This window comes from Monodelphis domestica, chromosome 8 (assembly GCF_027887165.1).
Source record: "Monodelphis domestica isolate mMonDom1 chromosome 8, mMonDom1.pri, whole genome shotgun sequence".
In the NCBI taxonomy this organism is placed as follows: domain Eukaryota; kingdom Metazoa; phylum Chordata; class Mammalia; order Didelphimorphia; family Didelphidae; genus Monodelphis; species Monodelphis domestica.
This window is the reverse complement of record NC_077234.1, coordinates 181,429,936-181,439,344: the sequence shown is the minus strand read 5'-3', so window position 1 is coordinate 181,439,344 and position 9,409 is coordinate 181,429,936.

Here is a 9,409-nt window from a genome sequence, read left to right as displayed (position 1 = left end):
TGTGCTTCTGTCTTGCCAATAATGGTGAAAAGAAACTCATCTTAATAACATGAGATTACTTTTTGATTTTAAAAGGGGGGTCAAGAACAAAACTATCAAATCTAAACTTGACATAAGGTATGAAAGAAATATTCTACTGCTCCCTTATCAAAGATTTATTTAATGTCTTAGAAAACTATCTTAGCCAACCAAGTAGTTCTCTCAGAGAACCCCCAATTTTTTTTCTTCTTTCATTAAACAAAAATCATTTGCTTCGGTCTGAATGAGAAGATAGTCTTTGGCCTAGGCCAGGGGTTTTGGAACTCTTTTGTGGGATTTGTGGAATTCATTAAAAGAAAAGGCAATCACAGTGCACATTCCATACATGACTAGCCCAAGTTCTGGGGTTTGAAAAATCACAACTCTGACACAAGTTGTCAGTACTGATTTTGTAGTTGTCTTTTCAGTATGTTAAGAGTTACACTTTTCCTTTTGTTAACTCTCAGCTAGATCCACATTAGAGAATAGGAAGCTAGAATGGGAAAGAATGACTAACAATAAAAGGTAAAATGTGCATTTTCCATGGGCTGAGGGTGGATGGGTGGTTAGGAGGTCCCTGCTGGTCTTAAACTGGGTGTGTAAATGGGGATAAGAGGAGGGAAGAGAAAAAAGCTTCCAGAACTCATTGAGTTTTAGCTGTTGTCAAGTCAACCAGCCCTTGTTTTGATCTAGGTAGGTTTTTCTAAGATGTAAGAGATGTAAAACTTGGCAATCGCTCAAATCCCTTTTTATCAGTACAATCAAACTATATCTAGGAGAGCACTTATATTAGAAGGACATGTGGTCTAAGAGACAAAATTTTCTTAGTACTATACACCTATACTATACATATATATTTCAGACCACAAATTACCAAGAGGTTGAATTCAAAGGTCACCTATTCAGAGAATCCTTTTTAGGGGAACTCACAGTGGTCTTCTCAAGAAGACTTCTGGGTACTAGCTGCTATTTTTTAAAACGTGTTAAGGAAAATGTATTCAGCCTTTTGTATAGTTATTTTGCCCATATATTCATAATTGAATTTTTTCATATTTCTTTGTGTTCTAAAGTGAGAAAACCAGATTGCCAATAGGAAAGAGCATAATTGGGGCTTTAGAAGCTGAGTGTGGATATTAAACTAAGCAAAAAGGGTAAAAGCTCAATGACCTGAAATTTAGGCTTATCAGTGCTATGGTATATTTCCTCATCAAACTGCCAAAGGTCAATAGGAGCTAGATTTTGAAAACTATTTTCTGTAATGGGGCGGTAATTATTTACATGGAATAATATGAGCATAGACTAGATTGTCTTTATTTTCAAAATTCCAAATTACTTTCTAGAATGATTGTAGTCATTCTCAGCTCCATCAACAATGTATTAGGGGAGCTACATTTTGATGAGGTTGGAGAGTGGCAATAAGTCCTGGATAGCTAACTAGGGCAATGAATGGGGAACAGCAGCATGGATCTGAAAGTCAAATTCCATCTCTGTTGCAAGTTTGTACAATCTTGATTAAGTCTCTTGGTCTCTCTAGGTGCTAGTTTCTTCACCTATAAAACAAGAGTTAGTCTAAAACAGCTGTGCCAATTGTAAGTAGATCCAGTAATCTATACATAAGGATCCTTGTGCAGCTGCTACACAAGGATTTATTTATTTTGTTAAATATTTCCTTAAGATATTTTAATCTAGTTTGAGCTGCATTTAGAAATGTGGCTGTCCCATGTAGTCCATGTGTTTGACACCTCTAGTCCAGAAGATAAAGGTAGAATATGGTGGGAAGAGTCCTGTTACAAATTAGTGTAACTAGACATGCTTCTTCTTCTTTTGGGACTCAATTTCCTCAGCTGTAAAATGAGAGGGTTGGCCAAGATGATCTTTAAGGTACCTTCCAACTTGAAATCTTATTAAACTCTCTTAACAACAGAGGTATTTCCATGAAAGCTAGAAGGAAGTCATCAGAGTACCTGACCCATGTCACTGGGTCCAGGGCAGATGCCTGGGAGAATGGGAAAGGAAATTTTAAGAGATAAAGGAGGTTAAACATAAACTCTGCCTTCTTCAATTAGGATCATTCTATCTACCTCCCCTTTTTCATAGAATCACAGAATCTCAGAGTTGAAAAGGATTTCTGTGGCCATCTAGTACAATCTATACCTCAGTCAAATAATTAATCAACTCATCATTCAACAAACATTTACTACTTAGGTATCATGCTATGCATTCAGGTTATTAAGATCAAGTACCCAAAACCAGTAACAACAAAAATACAAAGTACTGAGGCTATAAAGACACAAATAAATGAAATAGCAAAGAATTTATATTCTATCTTGGGAAACAAAAGGTATACTTAAAAATAAATATAGAATTAAATCTAGGTAGTTTCAGGTGAAGGCACTTAGTAGCTGAGAGATCTAGGAAGGTCTCAAGGAGAAAATGGCACTGGAGCTGAATTTTTAAGAAAACTAAGGATTTTCTGAGATAAAAGTAAGGAAGAAGTTCATTACAGGCTTAGGTTGGGGGGAGGGGGGTTTCCACCTTTGCAAAGGCACAGACAGCAAGGGTAAGAAGGATAGTTTGTCTGGAATGTAGAGAGCTGGAAGGAAAATAATGTGGTATTACATTATTACGTAGCCTAGAAAAATTGGTTAGAGCTAAGTATAAAAATATAAATGTATAAATAACACACAGGGTGTCCCTAAAATCTTTAGTACAATTCTAAGCTTTAACAGTTTGGAGACTATTTTAAGCTTATTTTTTTTTCTTTTTCTAAAATCCTTACTTTCTGTCTTAGTAACAAGTCTTAAGACAGAAGGGCAAGGGCTAGGCAAATGGAGTTAAATGATTTGCCTAGGGTCACCCAGCTAGGAATTATCTGAGGCGAGATTCAGTTAGTGGCTCTGTGAGGGACAGATTGGAGAGGGAAGAGACAGGAGGAAGGAAGATAGCTTTGTGAAATAGTCCTCCCATGTGGTAGCTGAGGCGGTAGAATTGGTGAAATTGGACAACTTATTGGATATGTGGAATGAGAAGAGATTAAAAAGATGTTGGTGCCCTCCAAGAAATTGGGAAATTAGGAAAAGGGTGAATTTGTGTGGGGAAGAAGGGGAAGGTAATGAGTTCTGGTTTGGACTATACATGAGGAGGTCCTAATTTCAGGTAGGAAAGTCAATAAAAAGTCACAAGCTGAGAAGCCAAGAGAAAATGAGAGAAGGTAACCCAAGACAACCGAGCTAAGGAGTTCAACTGAACGGCTTGACTATGGCCAGCTCACTAGTGATGAAAGGCTCTGCAATTGATATGGGAAACTGAGCTGACTGGGGGAGAGCCTGTTGCAAGGACCTAACTATAGAAAAGAATATCCTATGTTGTGTGACTGGGGAAGAGCCCTTGTGGTCTCTAAGATTGTCTACAGTTTGAAGGAAAGAATCCAAGGATTAAAATAAATTGCTTTTCACCCAAAGTGTCATGCTGTTTCAGCATCTAGCCAAGGGTACATACCTGGAAAGTTCTGAAAATACCAGGCTTAAAAATGCTAAAGCAAAGATTAACTCCACTACAGCAGTTTAAGCATAGCAAAGGAGCAGATCTGTCCAAAAGCAGAATGGGAGGCTTAGAAAGGGAGCCAGTGACACATGGTACAGAGGGCATGGACATCCAGATCTGCAGGCCAATCATGAGCTGCCCTGAAATCATGGGTTGCCCTTCTTAAGTGACTCACTACTAAGTTCTTATACATATACTATGGACACTGATGGGAGAGGTCAACCTAACTTTAAAAATGGACTATTATATTTTGCTTATTCCTCCTTTTTCCTTCTATTGAATAAATGTTATGGTAGCATTTCTTGAAAGATGGTCCAGGGATTCCTGGGGGGCATACCAAGCCCCTTTCAGAGGATCTGCTAGATCAAAATTATTTTCATAATAATACTAAAATGTTTTAATTTCTAATATATTGATAGCTATAATCCACAAAAACAAAAATCTCTTTGGGAGGGGTTCCTCAATAGGTTTTTCCCTTATTATTAATAGAATTTATCCACAAGTGTCTTAGCCCCTCTTCTCCTCCCTGAATCACAGGGGGGCATCATCTGGGAGATGGACATATTCATACAAATTAGGTTTTTCATTCTTCTACCTCTCCAGAAGTAACATTTACAATTAATTCTTCAAGAACTGAAACTGTAGCCATGTATGGTTCTCTTAGTTCTACCCATTTCACTGTTCCTTGTCCTGTCTTAATACTTTTTAAGAGTATAAAGGGGTCCTAGAGAATAAAAAGTTTGAAAATCACTATTATGGTAGGATTGTTATTTCTTTCATCTTCTTGTTGAGTAAATGTTTCACAATTAATTCTTGATGGTAACAATTTTGTTGATTTATTTAAATGGAAAACAATGTTGAGCATTTTAGTAACTACAGTAGGAGTAGAAGACATATAACTTCTCCCTATACAAGGGTGACTTCTAGGACCTTAAGACTGAGTTGTAGCATCAGGGTCATCACTTCCAAGGAACCATTCCAAACTGCTGGAGTGGGTTCAGGTAAATTAGGCACTTAGCCTAGCCTAGAAAAGAAAGGTGGGGGGATGCCGTGTCCTTGCAGATGACAAGTTTGGATTCAGAACCTTACACATCTGGTTGGACTTGTCCAATAGATAACTGGTAATGAAAGACTACAGCACAGAGGAGAGACCAGGGCTAAATATATAGAACTGGGAGTCATCCACATAGAGAGGATCATTTAATTCATTGACTTAGTGAGATCACCAAGAGAAAGGGTGTAAAAGCAAAAAAAATGGGACAGAGCCTTTGGGTAGAACAACAGGATATGAATGATGACTCAGCAAAGAAGGCTAAGAAGAAATAGCCAGACAGGTAGGAGGAAAACCAAGAGGGAACAACATATAAAAACTCCCTCTACAACCTACTCAGCAGATGAGACTACTCAGCCAGAATTTGCTTGTACACTTTTAAGCAAAAAGGAACCACGCTGTCCCTAATTTTCTTAACTGTCCTGCTTTCCACTTGACCTCCATACCTACTCTGAGGCATCTCTCTTCATTTCCAAAGTCAATTTTGCAATATTCCAATGAAATATTTAAAAATACATTGCTCAAATATGTAATTCACTCCCCCACAAGATAAGAATTATTGAGTTTCTGTCAACACTAATGAAATAAAAACAATAAAAGACAAATGCCCTCACTCTAGGACGCTTTGTGGGTAGAAAATCCACAGTTTTGTGCTTTCACAATTTCCAGAAGTGCTTTATCTATGGTTTGAATGTAAAACTAACAGTTTTAGACTTCATGTTATGGCCTCAAGTCTTTCTCTTTAACTTCTCATATGGGGAGAAGGGGAAATAAAATTGTCTCTAAGATTTTGTGATAAAATGATTTCTGGCCCAACTTTATTACCATTATTTACTTACGATGAGAAGATCACATAACTAATTAGAGCCTACAGAATCAAGCAGAGACATTAGCTATAGCTTTAGTGTCACCTGGTTAGTTTTGGTGCTTGTTGCCAATTTTAGCTTAAAATAAAAGTCAGGTCTGGTATTTACCAATTAGTTTCCTGTTTTACCTTAAATCTTCCTTTTCTGCCATCTATTCTTTGACGTGTAAATCATTACCTCACTCAGCTGCTTTTGGTAAAATTTCATAGTACCCATCCTGCCTATGTAACCAAAACCTATATGATGCTTCCTAAAACATTTACTCAGGACTTACTGATTTTTATGCACAATGATGCCTATGCTCCAAACATAATAACCCAGTTTTTCTATCTTTCTGGGTTGTTCATTGTATAATTGGCAACAAACAGATCCTGACCATTTTTATTACACTTTGGAAATAGATATATAGGTTTTAGACAAATGCCGTTGTCAGAGTTGAGACAATCATTTGTGACTTTTTACCTTTAGCACATGTAGAGGAAAAATAAAAGCCTGTTTGCAGATACTGAGCTCCCACAAAGATCTATATATCACTATACCAAGTATCTGATATAACCTGAAATCAGATTGGCTTGGATAGGATTCCAAGCTTAACTTTAAGGATTCATTACCCTAATACCTATTTCATTCTCTCAAAATCTTTGTTCATTGTTTAAATATGACTTTACCTTCTATTATTAATTAATTATTTATCATTAATCATTAATCATTAATTAATTAATTATTTTTAATGTATTTATATATAATTAATTAATAATTAATTAATTATTAATTAATCTTGGATATCTTTTTAAAAAATAGATTTTAATGTAGAGACATTTCTCTTTCATAATGTCTTCAAATTGGACTTGTCCAGCTCTCTTTAATATTATTTCTTCTTTAAAAATGTTATTTTCCTAAGCCTTTAGTTTAGTTCTGGAGTTCTCCCTTTTTTCTCTAAGTTTTATTAATTTCTAAGTTGAATATCTCCATATTTCACATCTCTTCCTATCAATATGCAGAGAACAATGACTGTATTGTGTGTATTTCCATCAATATACATCTAGTGTTATGGTTTTATTAGGGATGGAAAAAGTTATCATTCACTACCTATTTCCTGTGGCCAATATAAAATATGAAAAATTAGGCAGATAAATAAGTTTCATAAGATTTGTGCAATGGAGTGAGCACATAAGAATACATGAGAAAATGGAAGGAGAGAATGTTTTGCTTTCTCTATCATTAATCCCAGGAATGACTGTAATCCACCTCAGATTTTTACTGCTATGGCTCTTACTTCTCATATATAGTCTGTTTTAATTGTTTTGTCTTTCTAAAAATTTAGATTGCAACCTCATTGGGCAGAAACTGTAGCTTCATCTCATATTTGTACAGCATGAGTGCCTTGGCAGAGCTCAATAAAAAAGAATAATATGCTTAATCCACAGTGAACTTCCTAGATCATCCTTTCAAGTAAGCTTGAGTAATGTTCAATAAAATCCATACTGTTTAGTTTTGCTTTATAATTATACTAACAAATTCTACTCTCAATCTTAATTTCTGCTACATAGACTTAGTTTTTCACTTTGGTTAGTGAGACTCTCAACTAATCAAGTTTTTGATTCATATCCTCTTACTCATGTGAAAATGATATACTGACTCAAAAAGGTGAACAGCATGACATGGAGACCAAATGTTAGGCTGTGCCGAGAGGAGTGCATGGAAAAAATGCGAGACCTCTGGTCAGACCATATCTGGAGTCCAACTTTGAATTCTGAGGGCTATCTCTTAGTGCAACCTGGCATCTAATCATCTCTACACCTTCCATATCATAGAGTTCAAATCATAGGGCATGTTCTTTGTAGTAGATCCCCCATTTGGCTTCCTTTGCTCCCACCAAATTAAAAAAAACAAAAAACAGCGAACTTCTGAAATCAAGTCTATCACATTGAGGTATTCAGTTGCTTTCCAAGGTGGCCCACCTAAGCAAGCAGCAGTGCAGAAACCATAAAATATTTCACTGGAACAAAAATGAAAAGCGAACAAAACTTGTCTTATGCAGCCTCCCAAGTGAATGCAGTGTTACTCCTTTTCTCCCATGGTAGTTTGCCATTCAAATTCCCCCAGAATTCATAGCTCCCAGACGAGGCATGCAATCTAAGCAGTACCACTAGCCAGACCTCAGCCTGAATATATCTGTGAGTGGGGCACATCCCCAACTCTCACGTATGGATAGCCCCTGCTCTATATCCCATATTTGTCTGTCAAGCTCTCAGATTGCTTGGTCTCAAGCACTTCTCTGTTTACCTCTAGCTTACCACTATTTCCATGCAGTTCCTGGTATAACTTGCCTTATATATTTCTCTCTATTCCACACATACACAAACCCAAGAGAACTCTCCATTACATCCTCCCAGGAGTGGTCTAACCACACCAATCCATAGTTACCTCTGGGCACGTGGATTCATGGTAAATGGAATTTCCATACATTTCTAATAAAACATGAACTCTAGGCCCAAGCAATGGCTTCCCAACCTTCTCCATGCTTGTTTTATAGCCGGGACATGAGAGCTGTCATTTTTCTGACTTTGTATCAGTTCTTAGACAGGAGCGTGGGGGTGGAGCCAAAATGGCGGCTTAGTAGCAGTGAAAGCTGGAACCACTCTGAGAATCTGCTAGGACAGCTACCTGCCAGACTTTTCTGATAAGTTATAAAGGAGTTGCAATTTATATTGGTAAAGAATCCACAACAATGAAATTACAACCACTGATATATGGTTGTACTACATGACCAAGTAGGAGGTCTCTTCCTATCCTGAAATTCTAAGATCTTGTTCAAGGCATTTCTCCCTAAGAGGAGAGTGGCACTGTACAATCATTAAACCAGCCCTCCAATTTCAGATTAGATGATTCTGAGTGTAAAAATCTCATGTTAGGCTAGAGAGAGAAGGTAGGGTCAGCCAAATTCAATAGGCTCTTTGATTCCCTCTGAAAAAAAAACACCACCAAAAACAATTCTAGTTTCCTTTCTTCAGAGGAATAGAATTATAAATCTCTCAACAAAGCAATTGCAATGAGTCACTCCTTAAGGAAGATGGGATAGAGATGATCATTTTCCTACTGATGCAAGGGTTGATTATATCTTTCCCTGAGATTGTTGAAGTAAAATATACATCCCTTGGCATAGACCTTTAAATCTGAGAGAGCTAAAAACAATTATACAAGATTTATTATTCAAATAGCAACTGATCAATCAGCCAAAGCTCTGTGGGTAAGTAATGTATTTCTTATTGTTCAGAAAATGGAGAAATAGATTGTTTTGGCTAGGGAAGGAATCAGTTATACTGGTATAATTTGCATGTGCCAGAGAAATACCTGATAAAAATGTTCCTTTAGGTAGAGTATGTTATTTCTGGCCAGTATTAGTAATTTTTAGAAGTAAAGCACTGGGCTACTAGTATTATTAACTGACAACCTAATTGATTTCCAAAAAGTATTTTCTATGTATTTAGAAGGGCAATTGAATTGTCATAGAATGTGCATTGCACCAAGCTTTGAAAAAGACTAATTTAATGGAGCATTAAATGCTTTAAAGACATTATTTAACCTATTACTCATCCTAGAAATTTTGCTTGCAGATGTTTCTCTTAGAAGATAGGGTTACAAAACGTGGAAATTACCACTCCTATTCTTAAGAACAAATCACTATGGCAAAGGATTGGAAGGAAAAGAAAATATGAAAACCAAACTTTTTACTGTTTCCACAAAAGATACTACTTTGGCTAAATTACTCTTGTATCAACAACATAGTATATGCAAAATGGGAGAAAGGATATAAAAAGATGCATACAACTTGTTTATGAAATTCATTTTTTTTCATGGGTTGCAAAGAAACAATTATTATGTATATTGGTTTAATAAATATTGAGAAGTAACTGCTAAAGTTTCTCCA